This window comes from Maylandia zebra, linkage group LG10 (assembly GCF_041146795.1).
Source record: "Maylandia zebra isolate NMK-2024a linkage group LG10, Mzebra_GT3a, whole genome shotgun sequence".
Taxonomy (NCBI): Eukaryota; Metazoa; Chordata; class Actinopteri; order Cichliformes; family Cichlidae; genus Maylandia; species Maylandia zebra.
The window spans coordinates 16,589,123-16,601,415 of NC_135176.1; the positions used below are offsets into that span (position 1 = coordinate 16,589,123).

A 12,293-nucleotide genomic window follows, 5' to 3' on the forward strand; every position below is an offset into this window, starting at 1 on the left:
AGCTGTTGATCCACATGCAGGTGCTGTATGGAAGCCCCAGGTCTTGTAGCTTGGCCACCAGTTTGTGTGGAAGGATGGTGTTAAAAGCTGAGCAGTAATCCACGAAGAGCATCCGGTCTGTAGTCATTCAGGCCGGTGATGTGGGGCTTCTTAAAATATATAGAATAAAATTTCTGTTAGTTGCTTTTTGTTGCAAAAAAATCTAGTATAATAATATTTAAATTTACATATATTTTTCACGTTTTCAATTTTGTGTAATTGCGGAGTTTCCCACTACCCGTGAATGGCTCTTTTTTTATGTCTCCGGCTGACGCCTGAATCTCTGCCCACTCTCTGCTCGTCCCTGCCGGTAAGCGCTGCTTCTCTGTCTCTCTTCTCTGAAATGAAATGTCTATAAGCTGTTTGAGTGATTTACCCAGTTGTTGTTAGTGACTTATAAAGGCAGTTGAAGTATAAGTCATGTTAAAGTAACACAATGACTACTTTTTTAGTGAAACGTTGTAATTTTAGTATTTAAAAGGAGTGTTTGGTATGCTAGCCCTAACAACCTAAGCGCTAACGCCTAGCCTAGCTGCTATAGGCCCAGTGTGAAATTAATGTGGTTCATTTGATTGTTTAATACAGTTATTGTGTTGTATTTGGTTCATTCGGTGTGTTAGTGTTTCTGAGTCTCTTAGGAAAGTGAAGTTAGTTCTCCTCTTCACAAATCAGTCAGTTAAAACGGCCTCATTCTTTAGGTTGTAAGGTAATTTTAGAACCACTGATTAGCTGCTGAAGCAGCAGGGTCGGCAACTTCAAAGGAGCCATTTTACCGCCATTAGCTGTGTCCCAAAACGTGTTTTTGTGCTTTGAGTTAATTAACAGAAGGGAGAGAGAGAGTGAGGATAAAACACATAATATAAGAATAATAACATCTCTTAACAGGAAGTTTTTTTTAATAAGTTAATTTTAGTTTTTTAGTTAAATTTTAAGAACTGTTTAACAAGCACTTGTTTGTGCAGGTTGTTTTTTTTTTAAAAGAAAACCTACACCTGCAGCTCTGTTTAACTTCTCACTTTGTGAAAAATTAACGAAATATAAAAAAAGTCCACCTTCAAATAAATAAAATGCAGCAGTGCACCATTAATATTATAAATATGATATGTAGATATTTAAAACAACAGCATATTAAATGATACTGTGTGTAGGTGATAATATTTTTAGGAAGCAGAATTTGAATGCAGACCAACTCAAATGTTGAAGCCTACAAAAATATCATCCAAGCTTTCATTTATGATTGTTCATGCCTTGAAATTGTGATGTCAGAATTTGATAAAGTGTGCAGTGCTAGGTGTAGCAAATCATTGCTTATTAAATCTACTGTGTTATCTAATGGCACCAAACTAATAGAGCTATCACATAACTGAGAAACGTGTGTGGCTTATTACAAATGGATGAAACCACATATTACCTTAATGAAGACAGTAATCTTTAATAAGGTGTAGAAAAAAGAGGAGAGTTGTTTGTTGCTGTGGTAAACAAAGAAGTATACTGAATCTTTTGGACTACACAGAGTGATGCAGTATTGACTGTGATGCTGATTTGAGTTGTCTCATTCTGTGTTTTTGTGCTTTGTCTTTTGTTACACAGAATGAAAGAGATCTTTGGTTTTGCCTTTGCTGGTAAGTAAACAGTGATTGTAACTGAAGCAGTATGAACCTGGCATTGCGTAGCACATTTGGCAACTTACATGCAGTAGTTTGACTTTTTGTGATATGTTTCCATTTACTGATGGGCAAAAAGTTTTTAAAAGTTTTGGTTTTCACACTTTACTAGTACTGACCTGTTGTAGAAAATGTTGGAGCCACAAAGCTTCTGTTTAGGAAATATTTGGCATATCCTGCACTTGTGCCAACAAATATTGGTGGCTATTCTTTGTATTTCTGTAGTAATGAATGCTTTTATTACACTTGCTATAACCATGTGAGACGCTGCAGTTCATTTATCTCCTCTTTAGACTACAGTAAGCTCATAAAGCCTTAAATAAATTGAGAATTTTACTAGTTAATTTATGTCACAGTAAATTGGATTGTGTGTGAAGAGGCTCAACAGTCTGAATCATCAAACAGTGATCTGATGAATTGTTTCCTTTCTCTAGACTGCTGATCTGATTTTGACCCTATTTTTCTTCCTTTCATCTGATTGGTCAATGTCATGTCAATCACAAATGTAACAATCCAATCAGAGAACAGATGGGTTTGGCTGTCGAGGGGCGCTTTTTCTGAACTGCAGGTCTTTGAAGGGAATAAATGCCCTTTTACATGCCAACCCAGTGTTTTCCTTCATCACCACGAAGGAAAACAGTCTGTGGTCGTCCGAGTTTGGTGATTTTTGTGTCACAGGTCTACGTGTTTAATACAGGGACTTCCACAGCCTTTTCAACAGCGCTGCGGACGCGGGGTGGGGGTGGGCAGTGTTTTGGAAATGACAGTCTTCATTACAAAGCTTTCTTCATTATGAATTAGCATACATGTTTTTATTGAACATTTGAAGAACCAGCAAAAAAACCAAACTCTTGTAGAGGACATAAAGTCAGAGATAGAAAAGACAAGGAGCAGGTGCATCTAGTACAGGTAGAGCTGCTGCAAAAACCCACAGAGCCCAGCAGCCAGCGTAACAAATTCTGGATCCTTTGCTTTTAGTTAGCAGTTAGCATTAGCAGCACATCCTGCGTCCGATGTGAAAGGACTTTTATGCTGCGCACTGTGACTCACAGCAATGGTCCTGGGTCAGCCTTGACTTTGTGTTAAACTAATCCTAAAGTAATAATGGTATTTCTAACCACTGATATACCACAACTTTTTCCTTTCAACAGCTACTGAAAGTTAGGGGACCTAGCTGCTATCGGATATTTATATAGCGATCCTCCAGCTTCAAACTGTATCACCCTTCAAGGACCTGCAGTTCAAAAAATCGCCCCTCCGACAGCCAAACCCATCTGTTTTCTGATTGGATTGTTACATTTGTGATTGACATGACATTGACCAATCAGATGAAAGGAAGAAAAATAGGGTCAAAATCCGTACTTGTAACTTGCAGGGATTTTTTTCTAAGTCCACACACAAATCTTTTTTACGCACACACAAATCTTTTTTACACATACAAATCTTTTTTACGCACACACAAATTCTTTTTACACATACAAATCTTTTTTACGCACACACAAATCTTTTTTACACATACAAATCTTTTTTACAAGTACAAAATATTTATGACCACATTTTGAGCCCATATATAGGAGTCATCTGTCTCCAAATTTTTCATTTTGTCAAAAGTCATACTGAGTAAATTATTTTTTACTTTTATGTTAACGGCTCCCCAGACATTATGATATACTGTTGTACCAGGTAAGTACACACAGAAACAGGAATTTGAGACCTTTGGGCATTAAGGATCATGTGAGTTGAGTGCATGTGAAGTGTTTAAAGCAGGTGGTCTGAAACTGTCTGCTCTGACTTCATTGTGTGGGTTTAGCTTGACCATATAATGTTTATAGTAAGTTACTGTAGCACCACATCTTGGTTTACAGACTCTGTTTGTTTTTATTGTGTTAATAGAATGCAAAAATGTCCTTAGAAATGTTCCACCACCATATGATAAACATTTTCATTCAGTTGAATCTAATAATGTACTGTACAACTCTTCAGTGTGTAATGATATATATGTTCTGTATTTTTCGGACTGTAAGGCGCACTAAATTCTAAGGCACATTAAGCCAAACAAAACAGATAAGTCAAACTTTATTCAACTCATTTACAATAACTCTCAAAATTGTTCAGTTGAAGACATAAAATACAGAACAATACACTCACTTTTCAGGATTTATGGATTGATGAATGTGGATTGATCAGTTTGAAATCTGCTTCATAAGCATGGCTCTCAACAGCTGCCAGGCCCTTATACACACACACCATATTATGTTGAAGCACAGTACGAATTACTCTATAAGGGTGCTGACTATGGTAGCCATGCTCCGACAATACATCAAATGGTGCTGCTTTGTAGCTTACCAAAGTCATACTAAAACATTTGACAGATTTGACAGAGTGCCGTGTACCACATAAAATTGGTTTGAAATCAGTAAGCACAACCATACATAAGGTGCACTGTCTATTTTTAAGAAAATTAAAGGCTTTTAAATGTGCCTTATAGTCTGAAAAATACAGTAAAGGCAGGTTTATTGGAAGTGTGTAATTCCACTTTCTTTCTGTCTTACAGGTGACCTGCTGCAGAAAACCCTCTCACTCTATCATTGACAAGCCATTAACAAGCAAATTCAGTCTGTCCTATCACTCTCCCTCTCCCTGCTCCGTCGTTTTTGACAAGCCATTCTATCTTCTATCATTTCTCCGCCATGAGCTCTATCTAATTTTGACAAGCTTAAACCTGTGTTGACAAGAAACCAAGTTTGACAAGAAACCAAGGTTGACAAGAAACCAAGTTTTTGGAAATTGAAGTTACCACAACTTCGGCGATCTGTTTTCAGAATTCTGAGAGATCCCCCTCTCATTGCTCTATCTTTCCTGTCGTTAAACTCTCTCACATCCAGTCATTTTGCTGGAAATCACAAGTAGAAAGTTAAAATTACAGTAGTAGAATTACAGTACAGTAGAACTCACAGTAGAAACTACTTACACAGCCCTACATTTGTCATTTTAATTTTGCATTACACTTTGGAATAAACATTGATTGGCTGTTTGGCTTACAGGTGCAATTACTTTAATAAATTATATAAAATATACATCTCTTAAAGGTTTATTTGTAATAAGACAATCTGGTTATTTTGTAATATATACATTCAGACTGCTGTATTTACATAAATATTAAATTAGATTCAAATACATTTTTCAAGTCTGTTTCATTGACTATAACATTTGACTACAGTAACTTTATACTAATATTATTTAAGGACAAACCCATTTCTGTTACTCAGTGTAAGTATTGAGTTACAATTGTCATTGAGAAGCTGCCCTGAGGACCCGGACTTCCTGTTTATTGACTGCTGCAGAACATCCAGCTGAAGAATCCTCATCGCCTGTCATCTGATCACCACACCACCACAGCTCCTTATATTTGCTTTAAATTTTAGATATATAAAAGATTTACACAAAGTCTACTTCAAAGCTAAGAGTTTTATTATAGCCTGTTGATTGTTGAGATTTATTGTGCATATTACTTCACAGAAGTATAGACCTATTCATTAACCAGTCTGGTTAAAAAAAGAGAATATACAGTTTTTGAAAAAGCTACAATAAAACTGTTTTTAAAGATCTTTCAATAACTTTTATATTGAGTTTGTATTTAAGTCAGCCTTTTACATCAATTACACAGTTATAAGAACACTTTACCATTTGTATAGTTTTACATTTATCCATTTAATAGAAACTTGAGGAGTTTTTCAGTGTTTACAGGTTGAGTTTTGTTTACATTTGTGTATAAATACATATAAAGTCCAGTTTGTACTTGCACAAAATGCCAAGGAAAGGTCAAAGGTCACAGTCCCAGAAGCTTAGATGGCAAAAGGAGAAGGAACAGGTAAATGTTTCTCAGACCGGTGAGCAGGTAAAGGTGTCTGTTACAAGTATTCCCAGTCCAGAAGTGCAGCTCAGCGTTCAGACAGCCGCAGTGTCTTATGCAGATGTAGTAAAGAGAGGTGTTTGCTCATCATCTGTGCCAAATGCTAAAGTACAGCAGGTAATCCAGACTGAACCCCAGGAAACTGTGCAAACGCAGCATGATGGAGAAGCTCCAGGACCGTCTCATGTACAGGTTACAAACAGTGAAAGTCGCCCACGAGTGAGTAGCGTCTGTGCATCCCGAAGCCAGGCTTCTGCTAAGTATGGAAAGTACCGTAATCAGCAATGCATGGCGAACAGTTTGGTTTTCCTCTCATTCTTACACGAGGATGAATTCATTACCAGAGCAGATCTTAACCGTGTGTTGGACAAAGGCCATGCTGTGTATTCAGATGCCAGAAAGAGGTTTGTGAACAGCATGTTTCTAGCCTGCGATGAACTTCCCTCAGTGGTCACCAGCCGCAGACACGAGTATCAAGTCGACATGTCTCAGTTTGCTCGTTACGGCACATTTGATGGTACAGATCACTTTCCGAGCCTTGAACAGGGACTACAGCGTTTGGCTTCAGAGTTTCGCTACACTTTGCTAGTCATGGGAGGAACAGTCATCACAGTTTGCAGGCTGACTTCAGGTGAATACGCATACTTTGACCCTCACCCACGTAAGTCTACAGGAATGCCATTGTTGCTAGGTGTAAGTGGTGGAACTGCAGTTGTGTTAAAATTCACACGTCTTAACGACATGATTGACAGGATCAAACGTTTGTACCGAATGTTTAGCATCGCACCAACCTGCACTTATGAGCTACAGCCTGTTGAGTTTCACAGTGAAAACGCTGCTTACCAAAGAGATGCCGAATACAGACAATGCGCTACAAGTGCTCCAACACCAGATTTAAATGAACCTGTTCCTGAATTAAACTCCCAGACATCCAATGAGCAGACACAGAAAACTGTGACTGACACTTTAACCACAGAAGTGACATTATCCAGAGTGAATTCTTCAAATGAGACAGCTGCTCCTGAAAGCAACCATCATCCTTCTGATTTTTTACAAAAAGAAACATCTGCATCTTCTGTGAGAGAACCTCAGGTAACATCAGATTCTGTTCCTCAGAAGGATCCAACCGCTGCCTCCTGTTCAACCAAGACAACACAGGAACTTTCTCATAAACTGCGGAAATATAGTAAACAGGAAAGGGAAAAAATGAGAAGAAGATCATTGGCCCAACAAAAACTACCAAAAAGAAAGGAAAATCAGAAAAATAAAGAAAGGCAGATGTCTAATGATCCTGATCACAGACAAAAGAAGAGTGTGTACAAAAGTAATCTATATAAGCTAAATCCTACATATAGAGAGAAACAGAGGGAACATTTGAGAAAGATCTATAAGGAAAGAGATGATTTTAAGGAAAAACAGAAGGAGCAAATGAGAAGGATCTATAAAGAAAGTACTAAAATTAGAGAGAGAAAAAGAGAACGTGTCATAAGGATGTATAAAGACAATCCTATATTCAAAGAAAAGCAGAAGGAACGAATAACAAGAACATACAGAACTTGTGCTGAATTCAGAGAGAAATATAAAGCTTACATGAGGTCATAAGTTTCTAACCTATATAAAGAAAGTGTAGAATTTAGACAGAAAAAACAATGTTATATCACTAAACGTTATGGAGAAGAAAGACAATTTCAGCAGCAACACAAGGACAATATGAGAGAACGAATGAGAGTGAAATATTGGAACAGTTTTTCTTTTAGACAGATGCATAATATCAGATGTGCAATGAAAATAAAAAGAAAATATTGTCAGATGCATCGACCAGCTGAAAGTTTACAGTGTCATCCAGAGAACAGTTTAATGAATGAGGCCATATCTCGTTTCAGATCAAACATTAAGTCAGCACCATCTTATGTTTGTACTGTTTGTCTAAAAGCTTCTTTTCCTAATCAGGTGAAAATCTGCAAAAGAGAAAATTACTCAAAACACCAAACTGTAGCTCAGCAGTGTCTAACTGGTAAATTTGTTCATGTGTGTGATGAAGCATGTAATGATCACTGCAGCTTTTCTGTTGAGAGAAAAAAGGAGTATATCTGTCACACGTGTCACAGTTCCCTCAAAAGTGGACGCATGCCAAGGCTTGCTGCTGTTAACGGTTTAGAACTGCAGGATATTCCAGCTGAACTGTGTGATCTCAACATTTTGGAGAGACATCTGATTGCCAAATGCATACCTTTTGCTAAGATTATTCCACTTCCAAAGGGCAGACAGAGACTCATACGTGGTAATGTGGTGTGTGTGCCACCTGAAGTCCAACAAACAGTTGACTGTTTACCGAGGGTCAGAAGCCAATCACAGGTAATGAGGATCAAGCTGAAAAGACGACTGTGCTACAAAGGCCATCAGCTGTTCCAGACTGTCACCAGGTCTAAACTCATTGAAGCCCCGCGTAAACTCAAACAGATTCACCCACAGTACACAGATGTTGTTATCAGAGATGATGCATTGCTTTGTGATCCAACTTTACCTGATGATGACAGCAGTGATGAAGCTAGCATGGGAAGTGATGATTATGATGAAGCAGATTTAATGGAAATTGACAACTATGAAAAAGATGCCCTTTTGTGCGAAAGTGAGCCTGAAAGTGAACAAGCTATTAATATGCAATCCTGTGATGAACAACCAGAGGAACAAAATCCAGAGGAACCAGAAATTGATTTGAACAATGGAAGTTTTGCTCTAGAAAGTTGTCTGCAGCCTGTTGACATTTCAGAAGAGATTCTCTGTTTCACTGATAACACATATTGTGTGGCTCCTGCAGAAAGAAACAATCCTGTTAGCTTCTTCAGAACTCCTCATTTGGAAGCCATGGCATTTCCTGTGCAGTTTCCTACTGGTCAGAATACACTGGATGAAAAGAGACTTCTTAAACTCACACCAAGTGCTTACTTCAAGTCAAGGCTTTTCAACATTGATGCAAGATTTGCTAAAGATACAAATTACCTGTTTTTCTCACAGTTTGTCACTGAAATACACTTGGCTAATTCCAGCATGACAATACAGCTAAGGAAAGGTAAAACTATGACCAAAGATGGATGCAAAATCACATCAGGAATGTTACAAAGTAAGACAGAAGTAGAGAAGCTGGTAAGAAATAAAGATGCAATCAGATTTATGCAGCCACTCAGAGGAACTCCAGCTTACTGGCAGAAAACTACCAAAGACTTATTCAGTATGATTCGTCAAATAGGAACACCTCAGTTCTTTGTCACTTTCTCTGCTGCTGAGATGAGATGGCCTGAAGTGATTCAAGCAATAAAGAGACAGCAAGGTGAAGAGGTTGATTTTGAAGCCCTGGACTGGTCAGAAAAGTGTGAAATTCTAAGATCAAATCCAGTAACCACCATGCGAATGTTTGATAAGTGTGTTGAGGCTTTGTTCAGAGATTTGCTTTTTTCTCCTGCACAGCCCCTTGGTGAAATCATTGATTACTTTTACAGAGTTGAGTTCCAGCACAGAGGTAGTCCGCATATACACATGTTGCTGTGGATTCAAGAAAAGGTAGAAGTAGATGTGGATGACGACCAAACTGTCTGTGACTTTGTGGACAGATACATCTCAGCTCAACTCCCTGACCCAGAAAAACAACCTGTACTGCACAAAAAAGTCACGGAACTACAAAAGCACAGCAAAAACCACACAAAAACATGCTTTAAGAGTGTGAACTCTGGTTGTAGATTTGGGTTTCCAAAACCACCAGCCACAAGAACAATGATTGTGAGACAGGATGAGGATTCAGACACTGAAGCTGCAAAAGCCAAACTCAGACCTTTGTTGAACCTCCTGAAGGAACCTGAAGCTGCTTCCCTCACCATAGAGCAGATTCTGTCACGATGCAACTTGACAATGAATGAGTATGAACAATGCCTCCAAGACATAAACAAGAAAACAGGTCTCATTCTGAAACGTGACCCAAAGGACTGTTGGATCAACAATTACAACCCACACCTGCTTGAAGCCTGGAACTCTAATTTAGATGTCTCATTCAGTTTGAATGCCTATTCATGTGTAGAATACCTCTGTAAATATATAACGAAGAAAGAATCTGGCCTCTCTGAATACCTGAAGACAGTTATTGATAACTCTGGAAACAACATGGTCAATGAATGTGATGAAATGAGAGCTGTGATGCAGGCTTACTCAAAAAAGAGAGAGATTAGCGCACAGGAGTGTGTGACTCGAGTCTGTGGCCTAAAAATGAAAAAATGTTCCCGCAGTGTTGTATTTGTACCAACAGATGATAACCCGGTAAAAATGAGTCGCCCCATGAGCTATCTGCAAAGCACAACACATGACAGTTGTAATATTTGGATGACAAGTTTGAGTGATAAATACAAATGCAGACCTGAGACCCCAGAATATGAGGAAATGTCGCTGGCTGATTTTGCTGCCCTGTGCCGGTTGGTGAGTGGTCCAAATGAAGGAAAAGATGTGCTTCTAAATGGCCTGTATTTATATAGCACTTTACTAGTCCCTAAGGACCCCAAAGCCCTTTACATATCCAGTCATCCACCCATTCACACACTGGTGATGGCAAGCTACAATTGTAGCCACAGCCACCCTGGGGCGCACTGACAGAGGCGAGGCTGCCGGACACTGGCACCACCGGGCCCTCTGACCACTACCAGTAGGCAACGGGTGAATTGTCTTGCCCAAGGACACAACGACTGAGACTGTCCAAGCCAGGGCTCGAACCGGCAACCTTCCGATTACAAGGCAAACTCCCAACTCTTGAGCCACGATCGCTTCCTCTTCTGAACCAGCTTGGATTTGTACAAAGGCGAAAGAATGATAAACCAGCTATAATCAGATATTACCACTGTTCACAGGAAAAAGATCCTGAGCAATATTATGGACGACTGTTGAGACTTTACCTTCCACACAGATCAGAGCAGGAACTGAAACCACAATGTTTCCAAACCTATCAGTCCATCTCCAACTCGGGTTTTGTGCGACTTCCATGTTCAGACCACAGTGAGTCTGTGAAACGGATTGTGAAAAGAAATAAAGACAAGTATGAGAAGAACTCTGAGGATATTGAGAGTGCACTGGAAGAGTTTGAACAAAATAGGGATGTTGTGATCGATGAATGGTGTAATTTGGCTCCTGAATCTGAAGTTGTGAGGCTGCAATGTGATGAGAATCTTCCTGAGAGACATTCTGATGATGAGAACGAACAGGAAAATGTCCCTGACTACAGTCGTCAGTCTGATGCTGTAACAGAGATCAGAGCCATCAGAGAACAACCTGCAGTAGATCCAGCCGTGGTACGTGTAATGTATCAGAATCTGAACCAGAAGCAGGCCTGCGTGTTCTATGCTATAAGAGACTGGTGTATTCAGCGAGTTCGTGGTTTGAACCCAGATCCATTTTTCTTCTATATCAACGGTGGTGCAGGAACTGGAAAGTCACATCTGATTAAATGTATTCACTCTGAAGCATCAAAGATCCTGAGCAGACTGCCTGCTAATGCAGAAGAAGCTGACATATCAAATCCAACTGTTTTACTGACTTCATTTACCGGTACAGAAGTTTTTTCTATCAATGGCTCTACATTACATTCTCTACTGAAACTACCCAGGAGTCTGAAACCACCCATTCAAGGACTTGGTAACCAACTGGATGAAGTCAGATCTGAGCTGATGAATGCTGAAATTATTGTTATTGATGAGATTTCAATGGTTTCAAAACCCCTTTTTGCTTATGTGGATGCAAGACTGAAACAAATCAAAGGCACTCAGAGACCTTTTGGTGGAATGTCAGTTTTAGCTGTTGGAGATTTTTACCAGCTGCCACCAGTGCGACAGTCTAAACCTCTCTGTGTTTACGATCCAGAACAGACTGACCTATGGCAGGAGCATTTTCAGATGATCACTCTAACCGAGATCATGCGTCAGAAAGATGATGTGGCCTTTGCAGAGATGTTGAACAGGATTAGAGTGAAAGAAAAGGCAGATGAGCTTTCTCAGTGCGACAGAGATTTGTTGTCACAGGCTGTGACTGCACCAGAAGAATGTCCAACTGAGGTCTTACACATTTATTACATCCATTCAGGTGTTCTGAGGACATATTACAGTTACCACAACCCTGTCTTTTGTGTCCTGTCCTCGAGCCAATCATGAAGTCGTCTGGTGAGTTTTGAAACAATTACAGATCATGTTTGTTACAGAGTTTACTGATTGTAGAGCATGAAAAAGATTTTTCATTGAAAAATCACATTTCTTCATATTGTCTTCCCTACTCTGTCTGTAAGAAGACCCTTTCTTATTGCAATGTTATTAATCATTTCACCAAATCATGGCTGTAGTTCATGCAGAGCCGGGAGATCTGCTTTCTGTTATCATGCACCTCAGATCTGAAATATGCTGCAAAAAGTATTAAACGGACATAATTTATTTTTTATTCTCATGTTTTAAATGACTAAATCTACTAATGCATTTTTTCATGGATGTTAATTGTCATCTCCTTTTTTGATACTTTTTTTACTCTGACATATGTATCTTAACAAACAAGATCTTCCCCTCCAAGAGCTTTCAAATATGAAATAGTAAATAAATAAATTCCAGATAAATGCAGGTATTTATTATGGGTCACATGAATAAATACAGACAATTATATTT

At 38.9% G+C, this 12,293-nt stretch overlaps 1 long non-coding RNA gene across 1 annotated transcript; it reads left to right on the forward strand.

Annotated features, from left to right (window-relative positions):
- The first annotated feature begins 216 nt into the window (after positions 1-216).
- Positions 217-4,977, forward strand: LOC143420678 (uncharacterized). The gene is made up of 3 exons (XR_013100402.1): positions 217-349; positions 1,630-1,661; positions 4,258-4,977. It is a non-coding gene; the product is annotated as an uncharacterized LOC143420678 (long non-coding RNA).
- The last annotated feature ends 7,316 nt before the right edge of the window (positions 4,978-12,293 follow it).